We start from the raw sequence: 27,068 nt of genomic DNA on the forward strand, positions 1-27,068 counted from the left end.
ACGATGGGAGATGTTTTCTTTGCTGGCACAATTTTTTCCTGCCAGACATTGTGGAAAAGCCTTTTGGTAAGATGTAGACGAGAAAACAGGCTAAAGACGAAGGTACGATGCTCTCCGGAGCTAAGACCCGCTTCCCGGCGTCTTTCGGCAGAAGCGGCGCTAAGAGAGCACTGTGAGCGGTACAATGGTCTTTGCGCGAAGAAGCCGCTTCTTCGGCTCCGGGAGCCGGAGAGAGCGGCAGCATCGGAAAGGTGAAGAAGGAAGCTGTACAACACTGGGATTGTGTGCGCAGCTTGCCAACTGATAAAAAACAGTACCTTACACTTTCCTGAGGTTTCCAGTCACATGAATATTCGATTGGAAGCTGTTTTGGACAGCTTTTCTTTCCTTCATGCCAAACACTTGGCAGACCTCCGTGCAACGTCCAGAACACGATGGGAGATGTTGTCTGTGCTCCCGCAAGTTTTCCAAGCCAGACAGAGTGGAAAAGCTTTCTGCTAGGATGTAGACCACAAAAGACGCTAAAGACGAAGGTACGATGCTCTCCGGAGCTAAGAGCCGCTCCCGGGCTTCTTTCGGCAGAAGCCGCGCTAAGAGAGCACTGTGAGCGGTACAATGGTCTTTGCGCGAAGAAGCCACTTCTTTGGCTCCGGGAGCCGGAGAGAGCGGCAGCATCGGAAAGGTGAAGAAGGAAGCTGTACAACACTGGGATTGTGTGCGCAGCTTGCCAACTGATAGAAAACAGTACCTTACCACTTTCCTGACGTTTCCAATCACATGAATATTCGATAAGAAGCTGTTTTGGACAGCTTTTCTTTCCTTCATGCCAAACACTTGGCAGACCTCCCTGCAACGTCTAGAACACGATGGGAGATGTTTTCTGTGCTCCCGCAGGTTTTCCTTGCCAGACAGAGTGGAAAAGCTTTCTGCTAGGATGTAGACCACAAAAGACGCTAAAGACGAAGGTACGATGCTCTCCGGAGCTAAGAGGCGCTCCCGGGCGTCTTTCGGCAGAAGCCGCCTAAGGAGAGCACTGTGAGCGGTACAATCGTCTTTGCGCGAAGAAGCCGCTTCTTCGCCTCCGGGAGCCGGAGAGAGCGGCAGCTTCGGAAAGGTGCAGAAGGAAGCTGTACAATACTGGGATTGTGTGCACAGCTTGCCAACTGATAGAAACCAGTACCTTTGCATTCTCCTGACTATTCCAATCACATGAATATTCGATTGGAAGCTGTTTTGGACAACTTTTCTTCCTGCCAAACACTTAGCAGACCTCCGTGCAACGTCCAGAACACGATGGGAGATGTTTTCTGTGCTCCCGCAGGTTTTCCTTGCCAGACAGAGTGGAAAAGCCTTTTGGTAAGATGTAGACGAGAAAAGACGCTAAAGACGAAGGTACGATGCTCTCCGGAGCTAAGCGCCGCTCCCGGGCGTCTTTCGGCAGAAGCCGCCTAAGGAGAGCACTGTGAGCGGTACAATCGTCTTTGCGCGAAGAAGCCGCTTCTTCGGCTCCGGGAGCCGGAGAGAGCGGCATCATCGGAAAGGTGAAGAAGGAAGCTGTACAACACTGGGATTGTGTGCGCAGCTTGCCAACTGATAGAAAACAGTACCTTACCACTTTCTTGACGTTTCCAATCACATGAATATTCGATTGGAAGCTGTTTTGGACAGCTTTTCTTTCCTTCATGCCAAACACTTGGAAGACATCCGTGCACCGTCCAGAACACGATGGGAGATGTTGTCTGTGCTCCCGCAGGTTTTCCTTGCCAGACAGAGTGGAAAAGCTTTCTGCTAGGATGTAGACCACAAAAGACGCTAAAGACGAAGGTACGATGCTCTCCGGAGCTAAGCGCCGCTCCCGGGCTTCTTTCGGCAGAAGCGGCGCTAAGAGAGCACTGTGAGCGGTACAATCGTCTTTGCGCGAAGAAGCCGCTTCTTCGGCTCCGGGAGCCGGAGAGAGCGGCAGCATCGGAAAGGTGAAGAAGGAAGGTGTACAACACTGGGATTGTGTGCGCAGCTTGCCAACTGATAGAAACCAGTACCTTTGCATTCTCCTGACTTTTACAATCACATGAACTTTCGATTGTAAGCTGTTTTGGACAACTTTTCTTTTCTTCCTGCCAAACACTTGGCAGACCTCTCCGCAACGTCTAGAACACGATGGGAGATGTTTTGTGTGCTGGCACAATTTTTTCCTGCCAGACATAGTGGAAAAGCCTTTTGGTAAGATGTAGACGAGAAGAGACGCTAAAGACGAAGGTACGATGCTCTCCGGAGCTAAGAGCCGCTCCCGGGCGTCTTTCGGCTGAAGCCGCCTAAGGAGAGCACTGTGAGCGGCACAATCGTCTTTGCGCGAAGAAGCCGCTTCTTCGCCTCCGGCAGCCGGAGAGAGCGGCAGCTTCGGGAAGGTGCAGAAGGAAGCTGTACAACACTGGGATTGTGTGCGCAGCTTGCCAACTGATAGAAACCAGTACCTTTGCACTCTCCTGACTTTTCCAATCACATGAACATTCGATTGGAAGCTGTTTTGGACAACTTTTCTTTTCTTCCTGCCAAACACTTGGCAGACCTCTCTGCAACGTCTACAACACGATGGGAGATGTTTTCTGTGCTGGCACAATTTTTTCCTGCCAGACATTGTGGAAAAGCCTTTTGGTAAGATGTAGACGAGAAAACAGGCTAAAGAGGAAGGTAAGAAGCTCTCCGGAGCTAAGACCCGCTTCCCGGCGTCTTTCGGCAGAAGCGGCGCTAAGAGAGCACTGTGAGCGGTACAATCGTCTTTGCGCGAAGAAGCCGCTTCTTCGGCTCCGGGAGCCGGAGAGAGCGGCAGCATCGGAAAGGTGAAGAAGGAAGCAGTACAACACTGGGATTGTGTGCGCAGCTTGCCAAGCGATAAAAAACAGTACCTTACACTTTCCTGACCTTTCCAGTCACATGAATATTCGATTGGAAGCTGTTTTGGACATCATTTTTTCCTTCATGCCAAACACTTGGCAGACCTCCGTGCACCGTCCAGAACACGATGGGAGATGTTGTCTGTGCTCCCGCAGGTTTTCCTTGCCAGACATAGTGGAAAAGCCTTTTGGTAAGATGTAGACGAGAAGAGACGCTAAAGACGAAGGTACGATGCTCTCCGGAGCTAAGTGCCGCTCCCGGGCGTCTTTCGGCAGAAGCCGTGCTAAGAGAGCACTGTGAGCGGTACAATCGTCTTTGCGCGAAGAAGCCGCTTCTTCGGCTCCGGGAGCCGGAGAGGGCGGCAGCATCGGAAAGGTGAAGAAGGAAGCTGTACAACACTGGGATTGTGTGCGCAGCTTGCCAACTGATAGAAACAGTACCTGACCACTTTCCTGACGTTTCCAATCACATGAATATTCGATTGGATGCTGTTTTGGACAGCTTTTCTTTCCTTCATGCCAAACACTTGGCAGACCTCCGTGCAACGTCCAGAACACGATGGGAGATGTTTTCTGTGCTCCCGCAGGTTTTCCTTGCCAGACAGAGTGGAAAAGCTTTCTGCTAGGATGTAGACCACAAAAGACGCTAAAGACGAAGGTACGATGATCTCCAGAACTAAGAGCCGCTGCCCGGCTTCTTTCGGCAGAAGCGGCGCTAAGAGAGCACTGTGAGCGGTACAATGGTCTTTGCGCGAAGAAGCCGCTTCTTCGGCTCCGGGAGCCGGAGAGAGCGGCAGCATCGGAAAGGTGAAGAAGGAAGCTGTACAACACTGGGATTGTGTGCGCAGCTTGCCAACTGATAGAAAACAGTACCTTACCACTTTCCTGACGTTTTCAGTCACATGAATTTCGATTGGAAGCTGTTTTGGACAACTTTTCTTTCCTTCATGCCAAACACTTGGCAGACCTCCGTGCAACGTCCAGAACACGATGGGAGATGTTTTCTGTGCTCCCGCAGGTTTTCCTTGCCAGACAGAGTGGAAAAGTTTTCTGCTAGGATGTAGACCACAAAAGACGCTAAAGACGAAGGTACGATGCTCTCCGGAGCTAAGCGCCGCTCCCGGGCTTCTTTCGGCAGAAGCGGCGCTAAGAGAGCACTGTGAGCGGTACAATCGTCTTTGCGCGAAGAAGCCGCTTCTTCGGCTCCGGGAGCCGGAGAGAGCAGCAGCATCGGAAAGGTGAAGAAGGAAGCTGTACAACACTGGGATTGTGTGCGCAGCTTGCCAACTGATAGAAAACAGTACCTTACCACTTTCCCGACGTTTCCAATCACATGAATATTCGATTGGAAGCTGTTTTGGACAGCTTTTCTTTCCTTCATGCCAAACACTTGGCAGACCTCCGTGCAACGTCCAGAACACGATGGGAGATGTTGTCTGTGCTCCCGCAGGTTTTACTTGCCAGACAGAGTGGAAAAGTTTTCTGCTAGGATGTAGACCACAAAAGACGCTAAAGACGAAGGTACGATGCTCTCCGGAGCTTAGAGCCACTCCAGGCGTATTTCGGCAGAAGAAGCGTTAAGAGAGCACCGTGAGCGGTACAATCGTCTTTGCGCGAAGAAGCCGCTTCTTCGGCTCCGGGAGCCGGAGAGAGCGGCAGCATCGGAAAGGTGAAGAAGGAAGCTGTACAACACTGGGATTGTGTGCGCAGCTTGCCAACTGATAGAAAACAGTACCTTACCACTTTCCTGATGTTTCCAATCACATGAACATTCGATTGGAAGCTGTTTTGGACAACTTTTCTTTTCTTCCTGCCAAACACTTGGCAGACTTCTCTTCAACATCTAGAACACGATGGGAGATGTTTTCTGTGCTGGCACAATTTTTTCCTGCCAGACATAGTGGAAAATCGTTTTGGTATGGTGTAGACGAGAAGAGACGCTAAAGACGAAGGTACGATGCTCTCCAGAGCTAAGCGCCGCTCCCGGGCGTCTTTCGGCAGAAGCCGTTGTAAGAGAGCACTGTGAGCGGAACAATCGTCTTTGCGCGAAGAAGCCGCTTCTTCGCCTCCGGGAGCCGGAGAGAGCGGCAGCATCGGAAAGGTGAAGAAGGAAGCTGTACAACACTGGGATTGTGTGCGCAGCTTGCCAACTGATAGAAAACAGTACCTTACACTTTCCTGACGTTTCCAATCACATGAATATTCGATTGGAAGCTGTTTTGGAAAGCTTTCCTTTCCTTCATGCCAAACACTTGGCAGACCTCCGTGCAACGTCTAGAACACGATGGGAGATGTTTTCTGTGCTCCCGCAGGTTTTCCTTGCCAGACAGAGTGGAAAAGCTTTCTGCTAGGATGTAGACCACAAAAGACGCTAAAGACGAACGTAGAATGCTCTCCGGAGCTAAGAGCCGCTCCCGGGCGTCTTTCGGCAGAAGCCGCCTAAGGAGAGCACTGTGACCGGTACAATCGTCTTTGCGCGAAGAAGCCGCTTCTTCGGCTCCGGGAGCCGGAGAGAGCGGCAGCATCGGAAAGGTGAAGAAGGAAGCTGTACAACACTGGGATTGTGTGCGCAGCTTGCCAACTGATAGAAAACAGTACCTTACACTTTCCTGACATTTCCAATCACATGAATATTCGATTGGAAGTTGTTTTGGACAGCTTTTCTTTCCTTCATGCCAAACACTTGGCAGACCTCCGTGCAACGTCCAGAACCCGATGGGAGATGTTTTCTGTGCTCCCGCAGGTTTTCCTTGCCAGACAGAGTGGAAAAGCTTTCTGCTAGGATGTAGACCACAAAAGACGCTAAAGACGAAGGTACGATGCTCTCCGGAGCTAAGAGCCGCTCCCGGGCTTCTTTCGGCAGAAGCGGCGCTAAGAGAGCACTGTGAGCGGTACAATCGTCTTTGCGCAAAGAAGCCGCTTCTTCGGCTCCGGGAGCCGGAGAGAGCGGCAGCATCGGTAAGGTGAAGAAGGAAGCTGTACAACACTGGGATTGTGTGCGCAGCTTGCCAACTGATAAAAAACAGTACCTTACCACTTTCCTGATGTTTCCAATCACATGAATATTCGATTGGAAGCTGTTTTGGACAGCTTTTCTTTCCTTCATGCCAAACACTTGGCAGACCTCCGTGCAACGTCCAGAACACGATGGGAGATGTTTTCTGTGCTCCCGCAGGTTTTCCTTGCCAGACAGAGTGGAAAAGCTTTCTGCTAGGATGTAGACCACAAAAGACGCTAAAGACGAAGGTACGATGCTCTCCGAAGCTAAGCGCCGCTCCCGGGCTTCTTTGGGCAGAAGCGGCGCTAAGAGAGCACTGTGAGCGGTACAATCGTCTTTGCGCGAAGAAGCCGCTTCTTCGGCTCCGGGAGCCGGAGAGGGCGGCAGCATCGGAAAGGTGAAGAAGGAAGCTGTACAACACTGGGATTGTGTGCGCAGCTTGCCAACTGATAGAAACAGTACCTTACACTTTCCTGACGTTTCCAATCACATGAATATTCGATTGGAAGCTGTTTTGGACAGCTTTTCTTTCCTTCATGCCAAACACTTGGCAGACCTCCGTGCAACGTCCAGAACACGATGGGAGATGTTTTCTGTGCTCCCGCAGGATTTCCTTGCCAGACAGAGTGGAAAAGCTTTCTGCTAGGATGTAGACCACAAAAGACGCTAAAGACGAAGGTACGATGCTCTCCAGAGCTAAGAGCCGCTGCCCGGCTTCTTTCGGCAGAAGCGGCGCTAAGAGAGCACTGTGAGCGGTACAATCGTCTTTGCGCGAAGAAGCCGCTTCTTCGGCTCCGGGAGCCGGAGAGAGCGGCAGCATCGGAAAGGTGAAGAAGGAAGCTGTACAACACTGGGATTGTGTGCGCAGCTTGCCAAGTGATAAAAAACAGTACCTTACCACTTTCCTGACGTTTGCAATCACATGAATATTCGATAAGAAGCTGTTTTGGACAGCTTTCCTTTCCTTCATGCCAAACACTTGGCAGACCTCCGTGCAACGTCCAGAACACGATGGGAGATGTTGTCTGTGCTCCCGCAGGTTTTCCTTGCCAGACAGAGTGGAAAAGCTTTCTGCTAGGATGTAGACCACAAAAGACGCCAAAGACGAAGGTACGATGCTCTCCGGAGCTAAGCGCCGCTCCCGGGCTTCTTTCGGCAGAAGCGGCGCTAAGAGAGCACTGTGAGTGGTACAATCGTCTTTGCGCGAAGAAGCCGCTTCTTCGGCTCCGGGAGCCGGAGAGAGCGGCAGCATCGGAAAGGTGAAGAAGGAAGCTGTACAACACTGGGATTGTGTGCGCAGCTTGCCAACTGATAGAAACCAGTACCTTTGCATTCTCCTGACTTTTACAATCACATGAACATTCGATTGGAAGCTGTTTTGGGCAACTTTTCTTTTCTTCCTGCCAAACACTTGGCAGACCTCTCCGCAACGTCTAGAACACGATGGGAGATGTTTTCTGTGCTGGCACATTTTTTTCCTGCCAGACATAGTGGAAAAGCCTTTTGGTAAGATGTAGACGAGAAAAGACGCTAAAGACGAAGGTACGATGCTCTCCGGAGCTAAGAGCCGCTCCCGGGCGTCTTTCGGCTGAAGCTGCCTAAGGAGAGCACTGTGAGCGGCACAATCGTCTTTGCGCGAAGAAGCCGCTTCTTCGCCACCGGCAGCCGGAGAGAGCGGCAGCTTCGGGAAGGTGCAGAAGGAAGCTGTACAACACTGGGATTGTGTGCGCAGCTTGCCAAGCGATAGAAAACAGTACCTTACACTTTCCCGACGTTTCCAATCACATGAATATTCGATTGGAAGCTGTTTTGGACAGCTTTTCTTTCCTTCATGCCAAACACTTGGCAGACCCCCGTGCAACGTCCAGAACACGATGGGAGATGTTGTCTGTGCTCCCGCAGGTTTTACTTGCCAGACAGAGTGGAAAAGTTTTCTGCTAGGATGTAGACCACAAAAGACGCTAAAGACGAAGGTACGATGCTCTCCGGAGCTTAGAGCCACTCCAGGCGTATTTCGGCAGAAGAAGCGTTAAGAGAGCACCGTGAGCGGTACAATCGTCTTTGCGCGAAGCAGCCGCTTCTTCGGCTCCGGGAGCCGGAGAGAGCGGCAGCATCGGAAAGGTGAAGAAGGAAGCTGTACAACACTGGGATTGTGTGCGCAGCTTGCCAACTGATAGAAAACAGTACCTTACCACTTTCCTGATGTTTCCAATCACATGAACATTCGATTGGAAGCTGTTTTGGACAACTTTTCTTTTCTTCCTGCCAAACACTTGGCAGACTTCTCTTCAACATCTAGAACACGATGGGAGATGTTTTCTGTGCTGGCACAATTTTTTCCTGCCAGACATAGTGGAAAATCGTTTTGGTATGGTGTAGACGAGAAGAGACGCTAAAGACGAAGGTACGATGCTCTCCAGAGCTAAGCGCCGCTCCCGGGCGTCTTTCGGCAGAAGCCGTTGTAAGAGAGCACTGTGAGCGGAACAATCGTCTTTGCGCGAAGAAGCCGCTTCTTCGCCTCCGGGAGCCGGAGAGAGCGGCAGCATCGGAAAGGTGAAGAAGGAAGCTGTACAACACTGGGATTGTGTGCGCAGCTTGCCAACTGATAGAAAACAGTACCTTACACTTTCCTGACGTTTCCAATCACATGAATATTCGATTGGAAGCTGTTTTGGAAAGCTTTCCTTTCCTTCATGCCAAACACTTGGCAGACCTCCGTGCAACGTCTAGAACACGATGGGAGATGTTTTCTGTGCTCCCGCAGGTTTTCCTTGCCAGACAGAGTGGAAAAGCTTTCTGCTAGGATGTAGACCACAAAAGACGCTAAAGACGAACGTAGAATGCTCTCCGGAGCTAAGAGCCGCTCCCGGGCGTCTTTCGGCAGAAGCCGCCTAAGGAGAGCACTGTGACCGGTACAATCGTCTTTGCGCGAAGAAGCCGCTTCTTCGGCTCCGGGAGCCGGAGAGAGCGGCAGCATCGGAAAGGTGAAGAAGGAAGCTGTACAACACTGGGATTGTGTGCGCAGCTTGCCAACTGATAGAAAACAGTACCTTACACTTTCCTGACATTTCCAATCACATGAATATTCGATTGGAAGTTGTTTTGGACAGCTTTTCTTTCCTTCATGCCAAACACTTGGCAGACCTCCGTGCAACGTCCAGAACCCGATGGGAGATGTTTTCTGTGCTCCCGCAGGTTTTCCTTGCCAGACAGAGTGGAAAAGCTTTCTGCTAGGATGTAGACCACAAAAGACGCTAAAGACGAAGGTACGATGCTCTCCGGAGCTAAGAGCCGCTCCCGGGCTTCTTTCGGCAGAAGCGGCGCTAAGAGAGCACTGTGAGCGGTACAATCGTCTTTGCGCAAAGAAGCCGCTTCTTCGGCTCCGGGAGCCGGAGAGAGCGGCAGCATCGGTAAGGTGAAGAAGGAAGCTGTACAACACTGGGATTGTGTGCGCAGCTTGCCAACTGATAAAAAACAGTACCTTACCACTTTCCTGATGTTTCCAATCACATGAATATTCGATTGGAAGCTGTTTTGGACAGCTTTTCTTTCCTTCATGCCAAACACTTGGCAGACCTCCGTGCAACGTCCAGAACACGATGGGAGATGTTTTCTGTGCTCCCGCAGGTTTTCCTTGCCAGACAGAGTGGAAAAGCTTTCTGCTAGGATGTAGACCACAAAAGACGCTAAATACAAAGGTACGATGCTCTCCGAAGCTAAGCGCCGCTCCCGGGCTTCTTTGGGCAGAAGCGGCGCTAAGAGAGCACTGTGAGCGGTACAATCGTCTTTGCGCGAAGAAGCCGCTTCTTCGGCTCCGGGAGCCGGAGAGGGCGGCAGCATCGGAAAGGTGAAGAAGGAAGCTGTACAACACTGGGATTGTGTGCGCAGCTTGCCAACTGATAGAAACAGTACCTTACACTTTCCTGACGTTTCCAATCACATGAATATTCGATTGGAAGCTGTTTTGGACAGCTTTTCTTTCCTTCATGCCAAACACTTGGCAGACCTCCGTGCAACGTCCAGAACACGATGGGAGATGTTTTCTGTGCTCCCGCAGGATTTCCTTGCCAGACAGAGTGGAAAAGCTTTCTGCTAGGATGTAGACCACAAAAGACGCTAAAGACGAAGGTACGATGCTCTCCAGAGCTAAGAGCCGCTGCCCGGCTTCTTTCGGCAGAAGCGGCGCTAAGAGAGCACTGTGAGCGGTACAATCGTCTTTGCGCGAAGAAGCCGCTTCTTCGGCTCCGGGAGCCGGAGAGAGCGGCAGCATCGGAAAGGTGAAGAAGGAAGCTGTACAACACTGGGATTGTGTGCGCAGCTTGCCAAGTGATAAAAAACAGTACCTTACCACTTTCCTGACGTTTGCAATCACATGAATATTCGATAAGAAGCTGTTTTGGACAGCTTTCCTTTCCTTCATGCCAAACACTTGGCAGACCTCTCTGCAACGTCCAGAACACGATGGGAGATGTTGTCTGTGCTCCCGCAGGTTTTCCTTGCCAGACAGAGTGGAAAAGCTTTCTGCTAGGATGTAGACCACAAAAGACGCCAAAGACGAAGGTACGATGCTCTCCGGAGCTAAGCGCCGCTCCCGGGCTTCTTTCGGCAGAAGCGGCGCTAAGAGAGCACTGTGAGTGGTACAATCGTCTTTGCGCGAAGAAGCCGCTTCTTCGGCTCCGGGAGCCGGAGAGAGCGGCAGCATCGGAAAGGTGAAGAAGGAAGCTGTACAACACTGGGATTGTGTGCGCAGCTTGCCAACTGATAGAAACCAGTACCTTTGCATTCTCCTGACTTTTACAATCACATGAACATTCGATTGGAAGCTGTTTTGGGCAACTTTTCTTTTCTTCCTGCCAAACACTTGGCAGACCTCTCCGCAACGTCTAGAACACGATGGGAGATGTTTTCTGTGCTGGCACATTTTTTTCCTGCCAGACATAGTAGAAAAGCCTTTTGGTAAGATGTAGACGAGAAAAGACGCTAAAGACGAAGGTACGATGCTCTCCGGAGCTAAGAGCCGCTCCCGGGCGTCTTTCGGCTGAAGCCGCCTAAGGAGAGCACTGTGAGCGGCACAATCGTCTTTGCGCGAAGAAGCCGCTTCTTCGCCACCGGCAGCCGGAGAGAGCGGCAGCTTCGGGAAGGTGCAGAAGGAAGCTGTACAACACTGGGATTGTGTGCGCAGCTTGCCAAGCGATAGAAACCAGTAGCTTTGCACTCTCCTGACTTTTCCAATCACATGAACATTCGATTGGAAGCTGTTTTGGACAGCTTTTCTTTCCTTCATGCCAAACACTTGGCAGACCTCCGTGCACCGTCCAGAAGACGATGGGAGATGTTGTCTGTGCTCCCGCAGGTTTTCCTTGCCAGACAGAGTGGAAAAGCTTTCTGCTAGGATGTAGACGACAAAAGACGCCAAAGACGAAGGTACGATGCTCTCCGGAGCTAAGCGCTGCTCCCGGGCTTCTTTCGGCAGAAGCGGCGCTAAGAGAGCACTGTGAGCGGTACAATGGTCTTTGCGCGAAGAAGCCGCTTCTTCGGCTCCGGGAGCCGGAGAGAGCGGCAGCATCGGAAAGGTGAAGAAGGAAGCTGTACAACACTGGGATTGTGTGCGCAGCTTGCCAACTGATAAAAAACAGTACCTTACACTTTCCTGAAGTTTCCAGTCACATGAATATTCGATTGGAAGCTGTTTTGGACAGCTTTTCTTTCCTTCATGCCAAACACTTGGCAGACCTCCGTGCAACGTCCAGAACACGATGGGAGATGTTGTCTGTGCTCCCGCAAGTTTTCCAAGCCAGACAGAGTGGAAAAGCTTTCTGCTAGGATGTAGACCACAAAAGACGCTAAAGACGAAGGTACGATGCTCTCCGGAGCTAAGAGCCGCTCCCGGGCTTCTTTCGGCAGAAGCGGCGCTAAGAGAGCACTGTGAGCGGTACAATGGTCTTTGCGCGAAGAGGCCACTTCTTTGGCTCCGGGAGCCGGAGAGAGCGGCAGCATCGGAAAGGTGAAGAAGGAAGCTGTACAACACTGGGATTGTGTGCGCAGCTTGCCAACTGATAGAAAACAGTACCGCACCACTTTCCTGACGTTTCCAATCACATGAATATTCGATTGGAAGCTGTTTTGGACAACTTTTCTTTCCTTCATGCCAAACACTTGGCAGACCTCCCTGCAACGTCTAGAACACGATGGGAGATGTTTTCTGTGCTCCCGCAGGTTTTCCTTGCCAGACAGAGTGGAAAAGCTTTCTGCTAGGATGTAGACCACAAAAGACGCTAAAGACGAAGGTACGATGCTCTCCGGAGCTAAGCGCCGCTCCCGGGCGTCTTTCGGCAGAAGCCGCCTAAGGAGAGCACTGTGAGCGGCACAATCGTCTTTGCGCGAAGAAGCCGCTTCTTCGCCTCCGGGAGCCGGAGAGAGCGGCAGCTTCGGAAAGGTGCAGAAGGAAGCTGTACAACACTGGGATTGTGTGCACAGCTTGCCAACTGATAGAAACCAGTACCTTTGCATTCTCCTGACTATTCCAATCACATGAATATTCGATTGGAAGCTGTTTTGGACAACTTTTCTTCCTGCCAAACACTTGGCAGACCTCCGTGCAACGTCCAGAACACGATGGGAGATGTTTTCTGTGCTCCCGCAGGTTTTCCTTGCCAGACAGAGTGGAAAAGCCGTTTGGTAAGATGTAGACGAGAAAAGACGCTAAAGACGAAGGTACGATGCCCTCCGGAGCTAAGCGCCGCTCCCGGGCGTCTTTCGGCAGAAGCCACCTAAGGAGAGCACTGTGAGCAGTACAATCGTCTTTGCGCGAAGAAGCCGCTTCTTGGGCTCCGGGAGCCGGAGAGAGCGGCAGCATCGGAAAGGTGAAGAAGGAAGCTGTACAACACTGGGATTGTGTGCGCAGCTTGCCAACTGATAGAAAACAGTACCTTACCACTTTCTTGACGTTTACAATCACATGAATATTCGATTGGAAGCTGTTTTGGACAGCTTTTCTTTCCTTCATGCCAAACACTTGGAAGACCTCTGTGCAACGTCCAGAACACGATGGGAGATGTTTTCTGTGCTGCCGCAGGTTTTCCTTGCCAGACAGATTGGAAAAGCTTTCTGCTAGGATGTAGACCACAAAAGACGCTAAAGACGAAGGTACGATGCTCTCCGGAGCTAAGCGCCGCTCCCGGGCTTCTTTGGGCAGAAGCGGCGCTAAGAGAGCACTGTGAGCGGTACAATCGTCTTTGCGCGAAGAAGCCGCTTCTTCGGCTCCGGGAGCCGGAGAGAGCGGCATCATCGGAAAGGTGAAGAAGGAAGCTGTACAACACTGGGATTGTGTGCGCAGCTTGCCAACTGATAAAAAACAGTACCTTACCACTTTCTTGACGTTTCCAATCACATGAATATTCGATTGGAAGCTGTTTTGGACAGCTTTTCTTTCCTTCATGCCAAACACTTGGAAGACATCCGTGCACCATCCAGAACACGATGGGAGATGTTGTCTGTGCTCCCGCAGGTTTTCCTTGCCAGACAGAGTGGAAAAGCTTTCTGCTAGGATGTAGACCACAAAAGACGCTAAAGACGAAGGTACGATGCTCTCCGGAGCTAAGCGCCGCTCCCGGGCTTCTTTCGGCAGAAGCGGCGCTAAGAGAGCACTGTGAGCGGTACAATCGTCTTTGCGCGAAGAAGCCGCTTCTTCGGCTCCGGGAGCCGGAGAGAGCGGCAGCATCGGAAAGGTGAAGAAGGAAGGTGTACAACACTGGGATTGTGTGCGCAGCTTGCCAACTGATAGAAACCAGTACCTTTGCATTCTCCTGACTTTTACAATCACATGAACTTTCGATTGTAAGCTGTTTTGGACAACTTTTCTTTTCTTCCTGCCAAACACTTGGCAGACCTCTCCGCAACGTCTAGAACACGATGGGAGATGTTTTCTGTGCTGGCACAATTTTTTCCTGCCAGACATAGTGGAAAAGCCTTTTGGTAAGATGTAGACGAGAAGAGACGCTAAAGACGAAGGTACGATGCTCTCCGGAGCTAAGAGCCGCTCCCGGGCGTCTTTCGGCTGAAGCCGCCTAAGGAGAGCACTGTGAGCGGCACAATCGTCTTTGCGCGAAGAAGCCGCTTCTTCGCCTCCGGCAGCCGGAGAGAGCGGCAGCTTCGGGAAGGTGCAGAAGGAAGCTGTACAACACTGGGATTGTGTGCGCAGCTTGCCAACTGATAGAAACCAGTACCTTTGCACTCTCCTGACTTTTCCAATCACATGAACATTCGATTGGAAGCTGTTTTGGACAACTTTTCTTTTCTTCCTGCCAAACACTTGGCAGACCTCTCTGCAACGTCTAGAACACGATGGGAGATGTTTTCTGTGCTGGCACAATTTTTTCCTGCCAGACATTGTGGAAAAGCCTTTTGGTAAGATGTAGACGAGAAAACAGGCTAAAGAGGAAGGTAAGAAGCTCTCCGGAGCTAAGACCCGCTTCCCGGCGTCTTTCGGCAGAAGCGGCGCTAAGAGAGCACTGTGAGCGGTACAATCGTCTTTGCGCGAAGAAGCCGCTTCTTCGGCTCCGGGAGCCGGAGAGAGCGGCAGCATCGGAAAGGTGAAGAAGGAAGCTGTACAACACTGGGATTGTGTGCGCAGCTTGCCAAGCGATAAAAAACAGTACCTTACACTTTCCTGACCTTTCCAGTCACATGAATATTCGATTGGAAGCTGTTTTGGACATCATTTTTTCCTTCATGCCAAACACTTGGCAGACCTCCGTGCACCGTCCAGAACACGATGGGAGATGTTGTCTCTGCTCCCGCAGGTTTTCCTTGCCAGACATAGTGGAAAAGCCTTTTGGTAAGATGTAGACGAGAAGAGACGCTAAAGACGAAGGTACGATGCTCTCCGGAGCTAAGTGCCGCTCCCGGGCGTCTTTCGGCAGAAGCCGTGCTAAGAGAGCACTGTGAGCGGTACAATCGTCTTTGCGCGAAGAAGCCGCTTCTTCGGCTCCGGGAGCCGGAGAGGGCGGCAGCATCGGAAAGGTGAAGAAGGAAGCTGTACAACACTGGGATTGTGTGCGCAGCTTGCCAACTGATAGAAACAGTACCTGACCACTTTCCTGACGTTTCCAATCACATGAATATTCGATTGGATGCTGTTTTGGACAGCTTTTCTTTCCTTCATGCCAAACACTTGGCAGACCTCCGTGCAACGTCCAGAACACGATGGGAGATGTTTTCTGTGCTCCCGCAGGTTTTCCTTGCCAGACAGAGTGGAAAAGCTTTCTGCTAGGATGTAGACCACAAAAGACGCTAAAGACGAAGGTACGATGATCTCCAGAACTAAGAGCCGCTGCCCGGCTTCTTTCGGCAGAAGCGGCGCTAAGAGAGCACTGTGAGCGGTACAATGGTCTTTGCGCGAAGAAGCCGCTTCTTCGGCTCCGGGAGCCGGAGAGAGCGGCAGCATCGGAAAGGTGAAGAAGGAAGCTGTACAACACTGGGATTGTGTGCGCAGCTTGCCAACTGATAGAAAACAGTACCTTACCACTTTCCTGACGTTTTCAGTCACATGAATTTCGATTGGAAGCTGTTTTGGACAACTTTTCTTTCCTTCATGCCAAACACTTGGCAGACCTCCGTGCAACGTCCAGAACACGATGGGAGATGTTTTCTGTGCTCCCGCAGGTTTTCCTTGCCAGACAGAGTGGAAAAGTTTTCTGCTAGGATGTAGACCACAAAAGACGCTAAAGACGAAGGTACGATGCTCTCCGGAGCTAAGCGCCGCTCCCGCGCTTCTTTCGGCAGAAGCGGCGCTAAGAGAGCACTGTGAGCGGTACAATCGTCTTTGCGCGAAGAAGCCGCTTCTTCGGCTCCGGGAGCCGGAGAGAGCAGCAGCATCGGAAAGGTGAAGAAGGAAGCTGTACAACACTGGGATTGTGTGCGCAGCTTGCCAACTGATAGAAAACAGTACCTTACCACTTTCCCGACGTTTCCAATCACATGAATATTCGATTGGAAGCTGTTTTGGACAGCTTTTCTTTCCTTCATGCCAAACACTTGGCAGACCTCCGTGCAACGTCCAGAACACGATGGGAGATGTTGTCTGTGCTCCCGCAGGTTTTACTTGCCAGACAGAGTGGAAAAGTTTTCTGCTAGGATGTAGACCACAAAAGACGCTAAAGACGAAGGTACGATGCTCTCCGGAGCTTAGAGCCACTCCAGGCGTATTTCGGCAGAAGAAGCGTTAAGAGAGCACCGTGAGCGGTACAATCGTCTTTGCGCGAAGAAGCCGCTTCTTCGGCTCCGGGAGCCGGAGAGAGCGGCAGCATCGGAAAGGTGAAGAAGGAAGCTGTACAACACTGGGATTGTGTGCGCAGCTTGCCAACTGATAGAAAACAGTACCTTACCACTTTCCTGATGTTTCCAATCACATGAACATTCGATTGGAAGCTGTTTTGGACAACTTTTCTTTTCTTCCTGCCAAACACTTGGCAGACTTCTCTTCAACATCTAGAACACGATGGGAGATGTTTTCTGTGCTGGCACAATTTTTTCCTGCCAGACATAGTGGAAAATCGTTTTGGTAAGATGTAGACGAGAAGAGACGCTAAAGACGAAGGTACGATGCTCTCCGGAGCTAAGTGCCGCTCCCGGGCGTCTTTCGGCAGAAGCCGTGCTAAGAGAGCACTGTGAGCGGTACAATCGTCTTTGCGCGAAGAAGCCGCTTCTTCGGCTCCGGGAGCCGGAGAGGGCGGCAGCATCGGAAAGGTGAAGAAGGAAGCTGTACAACACTGGGATTGTGTGCGCAGCTTGCCAACTGATAGAAACAGTACCTGACCACTTTCCTGACGTTTCCAATCACATGAATATTCGATTGGATGCTGTTTTGGACAGCTTTTCTTTCCTTCATGCCAAACACTTGGCAGACCTCCGTGCAACGTCCAGAACACGATGGGAGATGTTTTCTGTGCTCCCGCAGGTTTTCCTTGCCAGACAGAGTGGAAAAGCTTTCTGCTAGGATGTAGACCACAAAAGACGCTAAAGACGAAGGTACGATGATCTCCAGAACTAAGAGCCGCTGCCCGGCTTCTTTCGGCAGAAGCGGCGCTAAGAGAGCACTGTGAGCGGTACAATGGTCTTTGCGCGAAGAAGCCGCTTCTTCGGCTCCGGGAGCCGGAGAGAGCGGCAGCATCGGAAAGGTGAAGAAGGAAGCTGTACAACACTGGGATTGTGTGCGCAGCTTGCCAACTGATAGAAAACAGTACCTTACCACTTTCCTGACGTTTTCAGTCACATGAATTTCGATTGGAAGCTGTTTTGGACAACTTTTCTTTCCTTCATGCCAAACACTTGGCAGACCTCCGTGCAACGTCCAGAACACGATGGGAGATGTTTTCTGTGCTCCCGCAGGTTTTCCTTGCCAGACAGAGTGGAAAAGTTTTCTGCTAGGATGTAGACCACAAAAGACGCTAAAGACGAAGGTACGATGCTCTCCGGAGCTAAGCGCCGCTCCCGGGCTTCTTTCGGCAGAAGCGGCGCTAAGAGAGCACTGTGAGCGGTACAATCGTCTTTGCGCGAAGAAGCCGCTTCTTCGGCTCCGGGAGCCGGAGAGAGCGGCAGCATCGGAAAGGTGAAGAAGGAAGCTGTACAACACTGGGATTGTGTGCGCAGCTTGCCAACTGATAGAAAACAGTACCTTACCACTTTCCCGACGTTTCCAATCACATGAATATTCGATTGGAAGCTGTTTTGGACAGCTTTTCTTTCCTTCATGCCAAACACTTGGCAGACCTCCGTGCAACGTCCAGAACACGATGGGAGATGTTGTCTGTGCTCCCGCAGGTTTTACTTGCCAGACAGAGTGGAAAAGTTTTCTGCTAGGATGTAGACCACAAAAGACGCTAAAGACGAAGGTACGATGCTCTCCGGAGCTTAGAGCCACTCCAGGCGTATTTCGGCAGAAGAAGCGTTAAGAGAGCACCGTGAGCGGTACAATCGTCTTTGCGCGAAGAAGCCGCTTCTTCGGCTCCGGGAGCCGGAGAGAGCGGCAGCATCGGAAAGGTGAAGAAGGAAGCTGTACAACACTGGGATTGTGTGCGCAGCTTGCCAACTGATAGAAAACAGTACCTTACCACTTTCCTGATGTTTCCAATCACATGAACATTCAATTGGAAGCTGTTTTGGACAACTTTTCTTTTCTTCCTGCCAAACACTTGGCAGACTTCTCTTCAACATCTAGAACACGATGGGAGATGTTTTCTGTGCTGGCACAATTTTTTCCTGCCAGACATAGTGGAAAATCGTTTTGGTATGGTGTAGACGAGAAGAGACGCTAAAGACGAAGGTACGATGCTCTCCAGAGCTAAGCGCCGCTCCCGGGCGTCTTTCGGCAGAAGCCGTTGTAAGAGAGCACTGTGAGCGGAACAATCGTCTTTGCGCGAAGAAGCCGCTTCTTCGCCTCCGGGAGCCGGAGAGAGCGGCAGCATCGGAAAGGTGAAGAAGGAAGCTGTACAACACTGGGATTGTGTGCGCAGCTTGCCAACTGATAGAAAACAGTACCTTACACTTTCCTGACGTTTCCAATCACATGAATATTCGATTGGAAGCTGTTTTGGAAAGCTTTCCTTTCCTTCATGCCAAACACTTGGCAGACCTCCGTGCAACGTCTAGAACACGATGGGAGATGTTTTCTGTGCTCCCGCAGGTTTTCCTTGCCAGACAGAGTGGAAAAGCTTTCTGCTAGGATGTAGACCACAAAAGACGCTAAAGACGAACGTAGAATGCTCTCCGGAGCTAAGAGCCGCTCCCGGGCGTCTTTCGGCAGAAGCCGCCTAAGGAGAGCACTGTGACCGGTACAATCGTCTTTGCGCGAAGAAGCCGCTTCTTCGGCTCCGGGAGCCGGAGAGAGCGGCAGCATCGGAAAGGTGAAGAAGGAAGCTGTACAACACTGGGATTGTGTGCGCAGCTTGCCAACTGATAGAAAACAGTACCTTACACTTTCCTGACATTTCCAATCACATGAATATTCGATTGGAAGTTGTTTTGGACAGCTTTTCTTTCCTTCATGCCAAACACTTGGCAGACCTCCGTGCAACGTCCAGAACCCGATGGGAGATGTTTTCTGTGCTCCCGCAGGTTTTCCTTGCCAGACAGAGTGGAAAAGCTTTCTGCTAGGATGTAGACCACAAAAGACGCTAAAGACGAAGGTACGATGCTCTCCGGAGCTAAGAGCCGCTCCCGGGCTTCTTTCGGCAGAAGCGGCGCTAAGAGAGCACTGTGAGCGGTACAATCGTCTTTGCGCAAAGAAGCCGCTTCTTCGGCTCCGGGAGCCGGAGAGAGCGGCAGCATCGGTAAGGTGAAGAAGGAAGCTGTACAACACTGGGATTGTGTGCGCAGCTTGCCAACTGATAAAAAACAGTACCTTACCACTTTCCTGATGTTTCCAATCACATGAATATTCGATTGGAAGCTGTTTTGGACAGCTTTTCTTTCCTTCATGCCAAACACTTGGCAGACCTCCGTGCAACGTCCAGAACACGATGGGAGATGTTTTCTGTGCTCCCGCAGGTTTTCCTTGCCAGACAGAGTGGAAAAGCTTTCTGCTAGGATGTAGACCACAAAAGACGCTAAAGACGAAGGTACGATGCTCTCCGAAGCTAAGCGCCGCTCCCGGGCTTCTTTCGGCAGAAGCGGCGCTAAGAGAGCACTGTGAGCGGTACAATCGTCTTTGCGCGAAGAAGCCGCTTCTTCGGCTCCGGGAGCCGGAGAGGGCGGCAGCATCGGAAAGGTGAAGAAGGAAGCTGTACAACACTGGGATTGTGTGCGCAGCTTGCCAACTGATAGAAACAGTACCTTACACTTTCCTGACGTTTCCAATCACATGAATATTCGATTGGAAGCTGTTTTGGACAGCTTTTCTTTCCTTCATGCCAAACACTTGGCAGACCTCCGTGCAACGTCCAGAACACGATGGGAGATGTTTTCTGTGCACCCGCAGGATTTCCTTGCCAGACAGAGTGGAAAAGCTTTCTGCTAGGATGTAGACCACAAAAGACGCTAAAGACGAAGGTACGATGCTCTCCAGAGCTAAGAGCCGCTGCCCGGCTTCTTTCGGCAGAAGCGGCGCTAAGAGAGCACTGTGAGCGGTACAATCGTCTTTGCGCGAAGAAGCCGCTTCTTCGGCTCCGGGAGCCGGAGAGAGCGGCAGCATCGGAAAGGTGAAGAAGGAAGCTGTACAACACTGGGATTGTGTGCGCAGCTTGCCAAGTGATAAAAAACAGTACCTTACCACTTTCCTGACGTTTGCAATCACATGAATATTCGATAAGAAGCTGTTTTGGACAGCTTTCCTTTCCTTCATGCCAAACACTTGACAGACCTCCGTGCAACGTCCAGAACACGATGGGAGATGTTGTCTGTGCTCCCGCAGGTTTTCCTTGCCAGACAGAGTGGAAAAGCTTTCTGCTAGGATGTAGACCACAAAAGACGCCAAAGACGAAGGTACGATGCTCTCCGGAGCTAAGCGCCGCTCCCGGGCTTCTTTCGGCAGAAGCGGCGCTAAGAGAGCACTGTGAGCGGTACAATCGTCTTTACGCGAAGAAGCCGCTTCTTCGGCTCCGGGAGCCGGAGAGAGCAGCAGCATGGGAAAGGTGAAGAAGGAAGCTGTACAACACTGGGATTGTGTGCGCAGCTTGCCAACTGATAGAAACCAGTACCTTTGCATTCTCCTGACTTTTACAATCACATGAACATTCGATTGGAAGCTGTTTTGGGCAACTTTTCTTTTCTTCCTGCCAAACACTTGGCAGACCTCTCCGCAACGTCTAGAACACGATGGGAGATGTTTTCTGTGCTGGCACATTTTTTTCCTGCCAGACATAGTGGAAAAGCCTTTTGGTAAGATGTAGACGAGAAAAGACGCTAAAGACGAAGGTACGATGCTCTCCGGAGCTAAGAGCCGCTCCCGGGCGTCTTTCGGCTGAAGCCGCCTAAGGAGAGCACTGTGAGCGGCACAATCGTCTTTGCGCGAAGAAGCCGCTTCTTCGCCACCGGCAGCCGGAGAGAGCGGCAGCTTCGGGAAGGTGCAGAAGGAAGCTGTACAACACTGGGATTGTGTGCGCAGCTTGCCAAGCGATAGAAACCAGTAGCTTTGCACTCTCCTGACTTTTCCAATCACATGAACATTCGATTGGAAGCTGTTTTGGACAGCTTTTCTTTCCTTCATGCCAAACACTTGGCAGACCTCCGTGCAACGTCCAGAACACGATGGGAGATGTTGTCTGTGCTCCCGCAGGTTTTCCTTGCCAGACAGAGTGGAAAAGCTTTCTGCTAGGATGTAGACGACAAAAGACGCCAAAGACGAAGGTACGATGCTCTCCGGAGCTAAGCGCTGCTCCCGGGCTTCTTTCGGCAGAAGCGGCGCTAAGAGAGCACTGTGAGCGGTACAATGGTCTTTGCGCGAAGAAGCCGCTTCTTCGGCTCCGGGAGCCGGAGAGAGCGGCAGCATCGGAAAGGTGAAGAAGGAAGCTGTACAACACTGGGATTGTGTGCGCAGCTTGCCAACTGATAAAAAACAGTACCTTACACTTTCCTGAAGTTTCCAGTCACATGAATATTCGATTGGAAGCTGTTTTGGACAGCTTTTCTTTCCTTCATGCCAAACACTTGGCAGACCTCCGTGCAACGTCCAGAACACGATGGGAGATGTTGTCTGTGCTCCCGCAAGTTTTCCAAGCCAGACAGAGTGGAAAAGCTTTCTGCTAGGATGTAGACCACAAAAGACGCTAAAGACGAAGGTACGATGCTCTCCGGAGCTAAGAGCCGCTCCCGGGCTTCTTTCGGCAGAAGCCGCGCTAAGAGAGCACTGTGAGCGGTACAATCGTCTTTGCGCGAAGAGGCCACTTCTTTGGCTCCGGGAGCCGGAGAGAGCGGCAGCATCGGAAAGGTGAAGAAGGAAGCTGTACAACACTGGGATTGTGTGCGCAGCTTGCCAACTGATAGAAAACAGTACCTTACCACTTTCCTGACGTTTCCAATCACATGAATATTCGATAAGAAGCTGTTTTGGACAGCTTTTCTTTCCTTCATGCCAAACACTTGGCAGACCTCCCTGCAACGTCTAGAACACGATGGGAGATGTTTTCTGTGCTCCCGCAGGTTTTCCTTGCCAGACAGAGTGGAAAAGCTTTCTGCTAGGATGTAGACCACAAAAGACGCTAAAGACGAAGGTACGATGCTCTCCGGAGCTAAGCGCCGCTCCCGGGCGTCTTTCGGCAGAAGCCGCCTAAGGAGAGCACTGTGAGCGGCACAATCGTCTTTGCGCGAAGAAGCCGCTTCTTCGCCTCCGGGAGCCGGAGAGAGCGGCAGCTTCGGAAAGGTGCAGAAGGAAGCTGTACAACACTGGGATTGTGTGCACAGCTTGCCAACTGATAGAAACCAGTACCTTTGCATTCTCCTGACTATTCCAATCACATGAATATTCGATTGGAAGCTGTTTTGGACAACTTTTCTTCCTGCCAAACACTTGGCAGACCTCCGTGCAACGTCCAGAACACGATGGGAGATGTTTTCTGTGCTCCCGCAGGTTTTCCTTGCCAGACAGAGTGGAAAAGCCTTTTGGTAAGATGTAGACGAGAAAAGACGCTAAAGACGAAGGTACGATGCCCTCCGGACCTAAGCGCCGCTCCCGGGCGTCTTTCGGCAGAAGCCACCTAAGGAGAGCACTGTGAGCGGTACAATCGTCTTTGCGCGAAGAAGCCGCTTCTTGGGCTCCGGGAGCCGGAGAGAGCGGCAGCATCGGAAAGGTGAAGAAGGAAGCTGTACAACACTGGGATTGTGTGCGCAGCTTGCCAACTGATAGAAAACAGTACCTTACCACTTTCTTGACGTTTCCAATCACATGAATATTCGATTGGAAGCTGTTTTGGACAGCTTTTCTTTCCTTCATGCCAAACACTTGGAAGACCTCTGTGCAACGTCCAGAACACGATGGGAGATGTTTTCTGTGCTGCCGCAGGTTTTCCTTGCCAGACAGATTGGAAAAGCTTTCTGCTAGGATGTAGACCACAAAAGACGCTAAAGACGAAGGTACGATGCTCTCCGGAGCTAAGCGCCGCTCCCGGGCTTCTTTCGGCAGAAGCGGCGCTAAGAGAGCACTGTGAGCGGTACAATCGTCTTTGCGCGAAGAAGCCGCTTCTTCGGCTCCGGGAGCCGGAGAGAGCGGCAGCATCGGAAAGGTGAAGAAGGAAGCTGTACAACACTGGGATTTTGTGCGCAGCTTGCCAACTGATAGAAACAGTACCTGACCACTTTCCTGACGTTTCCAATCACATGAATATTCGATTGGAAGCTGTTTTGGACAGCTTTTCTTTCCTTCATGCCAAACCCTTGGCAGACCTCCGTGCAACGTCCAGAACATGATGGGAGATGTTTTCTGTGCTCCCGCAGGTTTTCCTTGCCAGACAGAGTGGAAAAGCTTTCTGCTAGGATGTAGACCACAAAAGACGCTAAAGACGAAGGTACGATGCTCTCCGGAGCTAAGAGCCGCTCCCGGGCTTCTTTCGGCAGAAGCGGCGCTAAGAGAGCACTGTGAGCGGTACAATCGTCTTTGCGCGAAGAAGCCGCTTCTTCGGCTCCGGGAGCCGGAGAGAGCGGCAGCATCGGAAAGGTGAAGAAGGAAGCTGTACAACACTGGGATTGTGTGCGCAGCTTGCCAAGTGATAAAAAACAGTACCTTACCACTTTGCTGACGTTTGCAATCACATGAATATTCGATAAGAAGCTGTTTTGGACAGCTTTCCCTTCCTTCATGCCAAACACTTGGCAGACCTCCGTGCAACGTCCAGAACACGATGGGAGATGTTGTCTGTGCTCCCGCAGGTTTTCCTTGCCAGACAGAGTGGAAAAGCTTTCTGCTAGGATGTAGACCACAAAAGACGCTAAAGACGAAGGTACGATGCTCTCCGGAGCTAAGCGCCGCTCCCGGGCTTCTTTCGGCAGAAGCGGCGCTAAGAGAGCACTGTGAGTGGTACGATCGTCTTTACGCGAAGAAGCCGCTTCTTCGGCTCCGGGAGCCGGAGAGAGCGGCAGCATCGGAAAGGTGAAGAAGGAAGCTGTACAACACTGGGATTGTGTGCGCAGCTTGCCAGATGATAGAAACCAGTACCTTTGCATTCTCCTGACTTTTACAATCACATGAACATTCGATTGGAAGCTGTTTTGGACAACTTTTCTTTTCTTCCTGCCAAACACTTGGCAGACCTCTCCGCAACGTCTAGAACACGATGGGAGATGTTTTCTGTGCTGGCACTTTTTTTTCCTGCCAGACATAGTGGAGAAGCCTTTTGGTAAGATGTAGACGAGAAGAGACGCTAAAGACGAAGGTACGATGCTCTCCGGAGCTAAGCGCCGCTCCCGGGCGTCTTTCGGCTGAAGCCGCCTAAGGAGAGCACTGTGAGCGGCACAATCGTCCTTGCGCGAAGAAGCCGCTTCTTCGCCACCGGCAGCCGGAGAGAGCGGCAGCTTCGGGAAGGTGCAGAAGGAAGCTGTACAACACTGGGATTGTGTGCACAGCTTGCCAAGCGATAGAAACCAGTAGCTTTGCACTCTCCTGACTTTTCCAATCACATGAACATTCGATTGGAAGCTGTTTTGGACAACTTTTCTTTTCTTCCTGCCAAACACTTGGCAGACCTCTCTGCAACGTCTAGAACACGATGGGAGATGTTTTCTTTGCTGGCACAATTTTTTCCTGCCAGACATTGTGGAAAAGCCTTTTGGTAAGATGTAGACGAGAAAACAGGCTAAAGACGAAGGTAAGAAGCTCTCCGGAGCTAAGACCCTCTTCCCGGCGTCTTTCGGCAGAAGCGGCGCTAAGAGAGCACTGTGAGCGGTACAATCGTCTTTGCGCGAAGAAGCCGCTTCTTCGGCTCCGGGAGCCGGAGAGAGCGGCAGCATCGGAAAGGTGAAGAAGGAAGCTGTACAACACTGGTATTGTGTGCGCAGCTTGCCAAGCGATAAAAAACAGTACCTGACACTTTCCTGACGTTTCCAGTCACATGAATATTCGATTGGAAGCTGTTTTGGACAGCTTTACTTTCCTTCATGCCAAACACTTGGCAGACCTCCGTGCAACGTCCAGAACACGATGGGAGATGTTGTCTGTGCTCCCGCAGGTTTTCCTTGCCAGACAGAGTGGAAAAGCTTTCTGCTAGGATGTAGACGACAAAAGACGCCAAAGACGAAGGTACGATGCTCTCCGGAGCTAAGCGCTGCTCCCGGGCTTCTTTCGGCAGAAGCGGCGCTAAGAGAGCACTGTGAGCGGTACAATGGTCTTTGCGCGAAGAAGCCGCTTCTTCGGCTCCGGGAGCCGGAGAGAGCGGCAGCATCGGAAAGGTGAAGAAGGAAGCTGTACAACACTGGGATTGTGTGCGCAGCTTGCCAACTGATAAAAAACAGTACCTTACACTTTCCTGAAGTTTCCAGTCACATGAATATTCGATTGGAAGCTGTTTTGGACAGCTTTTCTTTCCTTCATGCCAAACACTTGGCAGACCTCCGTGCAACGTCCAGAACACGATGGGAGATGTTGTCTGTGCTCCCGCAAGTTTTCCAAGCCAGACAGAGTGGAAAAGCTTTCTGCTAGGATGTAGACCACAAAAGACGCTAAAGACGAAGGTACGATGCTCTCCGGAGCTAAGAGCCGCTCCCGGGCTTCTTTCGGCAGAAGCCGCGCTAAGAGAGCACTGTGAGCGGTACAATGGTCTTTGCGCGAAGAGGCCACTTCTTTGGCTCCGGGAGCCGGAGAGAGCGGCAGCATCGGAAAGGTGAAGAAGGAAGCTGTACAACACTGGGATTGTGTGCGCAGCTTGCCAACTGATAGAAAACAATACCTTACCAATTTCCTGACGTTTCCAATCACATGAATATTCGATAAGAAGCTGTTTTGGACAGCTTTTCTTTCCTTCATGCCAAACACTTGGCAGACCTCCCTGCAACGTCTAGAACACGATGGGAGATGTTTTCTGTGCTCCCGCAGGTTTTCCTTGCCAGACAGAGTGGAAAAGCTTTCTGCTAGGATGTAGACCACAAAAGACGCTAAAGACGAAGGTACGATGCTCTCCGGAGCTAAGCGCCGCTCCCGGGCGTCTTTCGGCAGAAGCCGCCTAAGGAGAGCACTGTGAGCGGCACAATCGTCTTTGCGCGAAGAAGCCGCTTCTTCGCCTCCGGGAGCCGGAGAGAGCGGCAGCTTCGGAAAGGTGCAGAAGGAAGCTGTACAACACTGGGATTGTGTGCACAGCTTGCCAACTGATAGAAACCAGTACATTTGCATTCTCCTGACTATTCCAATCACATGAATATTCGATTGGAAGCTGTTGTGGAAAACTTTTCTTCCTGCCAAACACTTGGCAGACCTCCGTGCAACGTCCAGAACACGATGGGAGATGTTTTCTGTGCTCCCGCAGGTTTTCCTTGCCAGACAGAGTGGAAAAGCCTTTTGGTAAGATGTAGACGAGAAAAGACGCTAAAGACGAAGGTACGATGCTCTCCGGAGCTAAGCGCCGCTCCCGGGCGTCTTTCGGCAGAAGCCACCTAAGGAGAGCACTGTGAGTGGTACAATCGTCTTTGCGCGAAGAAGCCGCTTCTTCGGCTCCGGGAGCCGGAGAGAGCGGCAGCATCGGAAAGGTGAAGAAGGAAGCTGTACAACACTGGGATTGTGTGCGCAGCTTGCCAACTTATAGAAAACAGTACCTTACCACTTTCTTGACGTTTCCAATCACATGAATATTCGATTGGAAGCTGTTTTGGACAGCTTTTCTTTCCTTCATGCCAAACACTTGGAAGACCTCCGTGCAACGTCCAGAACACGATGGGAGATGTTTTCTGTGCTCCCGCAGGTTTTCCTTGCCAGACAGAGTGGAAAAGCTTTCTGCTAGGATGTAGACCACAAAAGACGCTAAAGACGAAGGTACGATGCTCTCCAGAGCTAAGCGCCGCTCCCGGGCTTCTTTCGGCAGAAGCGGCGCTAAGAGAGCACTGTGAGCGGTACAATCGTCTTTGCGCGAAGAAGCCGCTTCTTCGGCTCCGGGAGCCGGAGAGAGCGGCAGCATCGGAAAGGTGAAGAAGGAAGCTGTACAACACTGGGATTGTGTGCGCAGCTTGCCAACTGATAGAAAACAGTACCTTACCACTTTCCTGACATT

This window comes from Ammospiza caudacuta, chromosome 6 (assembly GCF_027887145.1).
Source record: "Ammospiza caudacuta isolate bAmmCau1 chromosome 6, bAmmCau1.pri, whole genome shotgun sequence".
Lineage (NCBI taxonomy): Eukaryota > Metazoa > Chordata > Aves > Passeriformes > Passerellidae > Ammospiza > Ammospiza caudacuta.